The sequence below is a fragment of the Triticum urartu genome, chromosome 5 (assembly GCF_003073215.2).
Source record: "Triticum urartu cultivar G1812 chromosome 5, Tu2.1, whole genome shotgun sequence".
Taxonomy (NCBI): domain Eukaryota; kingdom Viridiplantae; phylum Streptophyta; class Magnoliopsida; order Poales; family Poaceae; genus Triticum; species Triticum urartu.
Window position 1 is genome coordinate 97,244,936 of NC_053026.1, and position 7,706 is coordinate 97,252,641.

The 7,706-nt window shown below is 42.3% G+C and overlaps 1 non-coding gene across 1 annotated transcript; it reads right to left on the reverse strand.

Annotated features, from left to right (window-relative positions):
• Positions 1-7,360: 7,360 nt before the first annotated feature.
• TRNAT-GGU lies at positions 7,361-7,432 on the reverse strand. The gene has a single exon. It is a non-coding gene; the product is annotated as a tRNA-Thr (tRNA).
• Positions 7,433-7,706: the final 274 nt, after the last annotated feature.

Below are 7,706 nucleotides of genomic sequence, written 5' to 3' on the forward strand. Positions count from 1 at the left end.
GAGAATAATGGTTACTCTGTTTATTTGAATAATACCTTCAATGGTCTTACACCTGAAATGAATGGTTTATTGAATCTCGATCGTAGTGATACACATGTTCATGCCAAAAGATATAAGATAGTAATGATAGTACCACCTACTTGTGGCACTGCCACTTAATTCATATCGGTATAAAACGCATGAAGAAGCTCCATGTTGATGGATCTTTGGACTCACTCATTTTTTGAAAGGATTGAGACATGCGAACCATGTTTGTTGGTAGATATGCATGAAGAAACTCTATGCAAATGGACCGTTTGGACTCACTTGATTTTGAATCACTTGAGACATGCAAATCATACCACATGGGCAAGATGACTGAAAGCCTCGTTTTCAGTAAAATGGAACTAGAAAGCAACTTGTTGGAAGTAATACATTTTGATGTGTGCAGTCCAATGAGTGCTGAGGCGTGTAGTGGATATCGTTATGTTCTTACTTCACAGGTGATTTGAGTAGATGTTGAGTACATTTACTTGATGAATCACGAGTCTGAATTATTGAAAGGTTCAAGTAATTTCAGGGTGAAGTTGAAAGATCGTCGTGACAAGAGGATAAAATATCTATGATATGATCATAGAGATGAATATCTGAATTACGAGTTTGGCACAGAATTAAGACATTGTGGAAATTGTTTCACAACTAATACATCCTGGAACACCATAGTGTGATGGTGTGTTCGAACATCATAACTGCACCCTATTGGATATGATGCATACCATGATGTCTCTTATCGAATTACCACGATAGTTTATGGGTTAGGCATTAGAGACAACCACATTCACTTTAAATAGGGCACCACGTAATTCCGATGAGATGACACCGTATGAACTATGGTTTAGAGAAACCTAAGCTGTCATTTCTTAAAAGTTTGGGGCTGCGACACTTATGTGAAAAAGTTTCAGGCTGATAAGCTCGAACCCAAAGCGGATAAATGCATCTTCATAGGACACCCAAAACAGTTGGGTATACCTCCTGTCTCAGATCCGAAAGCAATAAGGGATTGTTTCTAGAATCGGGTCCTTTCACGAGGAAAAGTTTCTCTCGAAAGAATTGAGTGGGAGGATGGTGGAGACTTGATGAGGTTATTGAACCGTCTCTTCAACTAGTGTGTGGCAGAGCATAGGGAGTTGTTCCTGTGGCACCTACACCAATTGAAGTGGAAGCTTATGATAGTGATCATGAAACTTCAGATCAAGTCACTACCAAACCTCGTGGGATGACAAGGATGCGTACTACTTCAGAGTGGTACGTAATCCTGTCTTGGAAGTCATGTTGCTAGACAACAATGAACCTACGAGCTATGGAGAAGCGATGGTGGGCCCGGATTCCGATAAATGGCTCGAGGCCATAAAATCCAAGAGAGGATCCATGTATGAAAACAAAGTGTAGACTTTGGCAGAACAGCTCGATGGTCGTAAGGCTGTTGAGTGCAAATGGATTTTAAAAGGAAGACGGACAATGATGGTAAATGTCACCATTAAGAAAGCTCGACTTGTCGTTAAGATGTTTTCCGACAAGTTCAAGGAGTTGACTACGATGAGACTTTCTCACTCATAGCGATGCTAAGAGTCTGTTGGAATTATATTAGCGATTACTGCATTATTTATGAAATCTTGCAGATAGGATGTCAAAACATTGTTTCCTCGACGTTTTTTTGAGGAAAGGTTGTATGTGATACAAACCGGAAGGTTTTGTCAATCCTGAAAGATGCTAATAAGTATGCAAAGCTCCAGCAATCCTTCTAGGGACTGGAGTAAGCATCTCGGAGTTGGAATGTATGCTTTGATAAGATGATCAAAGTTTTTGGGTGTATACAAAGTTTATGAGAAACTTGTATTTCCAAAGAAGTGAGTGGGAGCACTATAGAATTTCTGATAAATATATGTTGACATATTGTTGATCAGAAATGACGTAGAATTTCTGGAAAGCATATAGGGTTATTTGGAAAGTATTTTTCAATGGAAAGCCTGGATTAAGCTACTTGAACATTGAGCATCAAGATCTATAAGGATAGATCAAAATTCTTAATGGTACTTTCAAATGAGCACATACCTTGACATGATCTTGAAGGTGTTCAAGATGGATCAGTCAAAGAAGGAGTTCTTGCCTGAGTTGTAAGGTAAGAAGTTAAGACTTAAAGCTCGACCACGGCAGAAGAAAGAGGAAGGACGAAGGTCGTCCCCTATGCTTTTATCATAGGCTCTCTACAGTATGCTATGTTGTGTACCACACCTGAAGTGTGCCTTGCCATGAGTCAGTCAAGGGGTACAAGAGTGATCCAAGAATGGATCACAAGACAGCGGTCAAAGTTATCCTTAGTAACTAGTGGACTAAGGAATTTTCTCGATTATGGAGGTGGTAAAAGAGTTCGTCGTAAAGGGTTACGCCGATGCAAACTTTGACACTAATGCAGATTATTCTGAATAGTAAACTGGATTCGTATAGTAGAACAGTTGTTTGGAATAGCTCCAAATGTAGCGTAGTAGTTGCATCTACAAGATGACATAGAAATTTGCAAAGTACATACGGATCTGAATGTTGCAGACCCGTTGACTAAAACCTCTCTCACAAGCAAAACATGATCAAACCCAGAACTCATTGAGTCTTAATCACATGATGATGTGAACTAGTTTAGTGACACTAGTAAACTCTTTGGATGTTGGTCACATGGCGATGTGACCTGTGAGTGTTAATCACATGACGATGTGAACTAGATTATTGACTCTAGTGCAAGTGGGAGACTATTGGAAATATGCCCTAGAGGCAATAATAAATTGATTATTATTATATTTCCTTGTTCATGATAATCGTTTATTATCCATGCTATAATTGTATTGATAGGAAACTCAGATACATGTGTGGATACATAGACAACACCATGTCCCTAGTAAGCCTCTAGTTGACTAGCTCGTTGATCAATAGATGGTTACGGTTTCCTGACCATGGACATTGGATGTCATTGATAACGGGATCACATCATTAGGAGAATGATGTGATGGACAAGACCCAATCCTAAGCCTAGCACAAGATCATGTAGTTCGTATGCTAAAGCTTTTCTAATGTCAAGTATCATTTCCTTAGACCATGAGATTGTGCAACTCCCGGATACCGTAGGAGTGCTTTGGGTGTACCAAACGTCACAACGTAACTGGGTGACTATAAAGGTGCACTACGGGTATCTCCGAAAGTGTCTGTTGGGTTGGCACGAATCGAGACTGGGATTTGTCACTCCGTGTAAACGGAGAGGTATCTCTGGGCCCACTCGGTAGGACATCATCATAATGTGCACAATGTGATCAAGGAGTTGATCACGGGATGATGTGTTACGGAACGAGTAAAGAGACTTGCCGGTAACGAGATTGAACAAGGTATCGGGATACCGACAATCGAATCTCGGGCAAGTATCGTACCGCTAGACAAAGGGAATTGTATACGGGATTGATTAAGTCCTTGACATCGTGGTTCATCCGATGAGATCATCGTGGAACATGTGGGAGCCAACATGGGTATCCAGATCCCGCTGTTGGTTATTGACCGGAGAGTCATCTCGGTCATGTCTGCATGTCTCCCGAACCCGTAGGGTCTACACACTTAAGGTTCGGTGACGCTAGGGTTATAGAGATATTAGTATGCGGTAACCTGAAAGTTGTTCGGAGTCCCGGATGAGATCCCGGACGTCACGAGGAGTTCCGGAATGGTCCGGAGGTAAAGAATTATATATAGGAAGTGCTATTTCGGCCATCGGGACAAGTTTCGGGGTCACCGGTATTGTACCGGGACCACCGGAAAGGGTCCCGGGGGTCCACCGGGTGGGGCCACCTGCCCCGGGGGCCACATGGGCTGTAGGGGGTGCGCCCTTGGCCTATATGGGCCAAGGGCACCAGCCCCAAGAGGCCCATGCGCCAAGAATCAAGGGAGAGGAAGAGTCCTAAAGGGGGAAGGCACCTCCGAGGTGCCTTGGGGAGGAGGGACTCCTCCCTGGCCGCACCCTTCCTTGGAGGAAGGTCCAAGGCTGCGCCTCCCCCCTCTCCCTTGGCCCTATATATAGTGGGGGGAAGGGAGGGCAGCCCAACCCAAGCCCTGGCGCCTCCCTCTCCCTCCCATGACACATCTCCCTCCTCCCGCAGCGCTTGGCGAAGCCCTGTTGGAATCCCGCTACTTCCACCACCACGCCGTCGTGTTGTTGGATCTCCATCAACCTCTCCTTCCCCCTTGCTGGATCAAGAAGGAGGAGACATCGCTGCTCCGTACGTGTGTTGAACGCGGAGGTGCCGTCCGTTCGGCGCTAGGATCATCGGTGATTTGGATCACGACGAGTACGACTCCATCAACCCCATTCTCTTGAACGCTTCTGCGCGCGATCTAGAAGGGTATGTAGATCCACTCCTCCCTCGTTGCTAGATGACTCCATAGATAGATCTTGGTGACACGTAGGAAAATTTTGAATTTATGCTACGTTACCCAACAGTGGCATCATGAGCTAGGTCTATGCGTAGTTTCTATGCACGAGTAGAACACAAAGTAGTTGTGGGCGTTGATTTTGTTCAATATGCTTGCCGTTACTAGTCTTATCTTGATTCGGCGGCATCGTGGGATGAAGCGGCCCAGACCGACCTTACACGTACTCTTACATGAGACTGGTTCCACCGACTGACATGCACTAGTTGCATAAGGTGGCTAGCGGGTGTCTGTCTCTCTCACTTTAGTCGGATCGGATTCGATGAAAAGGGTCCTTATGAAGGGTAAATAGCAATTGGCATATCACGTTGTAGTTTTGCGTAGGTAAGAAATGTTCTTGCTAAAAACCCATAGCAGCCACGTAAAACATGCAAACAACAATTAGAGGACGTCTAACTTGTTTTTGCAGGGTATGCTATGTGATATGATATGGCCAAAGGATGTGATGAATGATATATGTGATGTATGAGATTGATCATGTTCTTGTAATAGGAATCACTACTTGCATGTCGATGAGTATGACAACCGGCAGGATCCATAGGAGTTGTCTTTATTTATTTATGACCTGCGTGTCAACATAAACGTCATGTAATTACTTTACTTTATTGCTAACCGTTAGCCATAGAAGTAGAAGTAATAGTTGGCGAGACAACTTCATGAAGACACGATGATGGAGATCATGATGATGGAGATCATGGTGTCATGCCGGTGACGATGATGATCATGGAGCCCCAAGATGGAGATCAAAGGAGCTATATGATATTGGCCATATCATGTCACTATTATTTGATTGCATGTGATGTTTATCATGTTTATACATCTTATTTGCTTAGAATGACGGTAGTAAATAAGATGATCCCTCACTAAAATTTCAAGAAGGTGTTCCCCCTAACTGTGCACCGTTGCGAAAGTTCGTCGTTTCGAAGCACCACGTGATGATCGGGTGTGATAGATTCTTACGTTCACATAATATAACTGTCATCGTAACGTTAAGCATGCGGACCCTATGGGTTCGAGAACTATGTAGACATGACCGAGACACGTCTCCGGTCAATAACCAATAGCGGAACCTGGATGCTCATATTGGCTCCCACATATTCTACGAAGATCTTTATCGGTCAGACTGCATAACAACATACGTTGTTCCCTTTGTCATCGGTATGTTACTTGCCCAAGATTCGATCATTGGTATCTCAATACCTAGTTCAATCTCGTTACCGACAAGTCTCTTTACTCGTTCCGTAATACATCATCCCACACCTAACTCATTAGTTGCAATGCTTGCAAGGCTTAAGTGATGTGCATTACTGAGAGGGCCCTAAGATACCTCTCTGACAATCGGAGTGACAAATCCTAATCTTGAAATACGCCAACCCAACAGGTACCCTCGGAGACACCTGTAGAGCACCTTTATAATCACCCAGTTACGTTGTGACGTTTGGTAGCACACAAAGTGTTCCTCCGGTAAACGGGAGTTGCATAATCTCATAGTCATAGGAACATGTATAAGTAATGAAGAAAGCAATAGCAACATACTAAACGATCGGGTGCTAAGCTAACGGAATGGGTCATGTCAATCACATCATTCTCCTAATGATGTGATCCCGTTAATCAAATGACAACCCATGTCAATGGCTAGGAAACTTAACCATCTTTGATCAACGAGATAGTCAAGTAGAGGCATACTAGTGACACTCTGTTTGTCTATGTATTCACACATGAGAATACAATATGGTATAGATAATCCAGAAGAAGTCTGCATAAAAGTCTTTGCCCAAAAGGATAATCCTAGAATTCCGTCTGTCTTCTGGATTTGGAGAAGTGCCGATTTTCAAGAACTGGTTATTCTTTGCCTTGGGATCAAATTGGCTATTGGGCAGTCAAAATTGTGACAGGTGTACCTGACGCCATTCCGGTAATAGGATCGCCTTTAGTGGAGTTATTACGCGGAAGTGCTAGTGTGGGCCAATCCACTTTGACTCGTTTTTATAGTTTACATACCTTTGTACTGCCTCTGCTTACTGCCATATTTATGTTAATGCACTTTCCAATGATACGTAAGCAAGGTATTTCAAGTCCTTTATAGGGAAGGCATATCATAGAGAATTATAATTATCATATATCATATCGGGTAGGTTTTAGACTTACTATATCCATCTAAATTATGTCTCCTATTCCTATGAAGGGATTATTCTACTATTGATCAATAATCATAGTGGAATCAAGGGTACAGAGTCAAAAAGGGATTCCGCCCTAAGGCCATGGATCAATCAGTTCAAGGCCTGCTCCTGTATAAGGAGCGAGGTATTGTGATGTAGCAGGTGAAACCGCCATTTCAGCTACTACAATAGTGTATTCCATGGCCCCCTCCTCATGGAAAGTAGTTACTACTTGAGCTATGGAGGATGCTCTTTGACCGATAGCTACATAAACACATATTTATAACCCCCAATTTTTATGAAATACAATATGCTCATTGAATGATAAGAAATTCATGCTCACTTATACAACACAACTCCAGATTTTATTCAAACTTTTTCATGTTTACAATCTGGTCCCTCCGATTACTATAGAGATGAAACCAATCCAGAATATGAACCATAAAATAAAACACCTACTAAACCAATCACAGCAATACCAGCTACAGTACCTATCAGCCAAAGAGGAATTCTTCCAGTAGTATCGGCCATTTCCCCTACTTTCCTCCACATTTTATCAATTGGTCATGCTAGAGACAAAAACAGTCATGGGTAGTTATAAGGATGTAAGAAAAAAGTGAATCAATTTAGTAGAAAAGTACTCTATCAGATTCGAACCAACGACTTACGTCTTAGCACGAGATTACTCTACCACTAATTTAAAAAGCCCTTTATCGGATTTGAACCGATGACTTATGCCTTACCATGGCATTACTCTACCACTGAGTTAAAAGGGCTTTTTATTTAATTCAAAAATTAGCCACTTGGATTATGTTTCCGGTTAATACAATTCTAGCATGAATAATAAACATTTATCATCATATAAGGAAATAAATAATAACTTTATTATTGCCTCTAGGGCATATTTCCTTTAGTCTCCCACTTGCACTAGAGTCAATAATCTAGATTACACATTAATGATTCTAACACCCATGGAGCCTTGGTGCTGATCATGTTTTGCTCGTGGAAGAGGCTTAGTCAATGGGTCTGCAACATTTAGATCCGTATGTA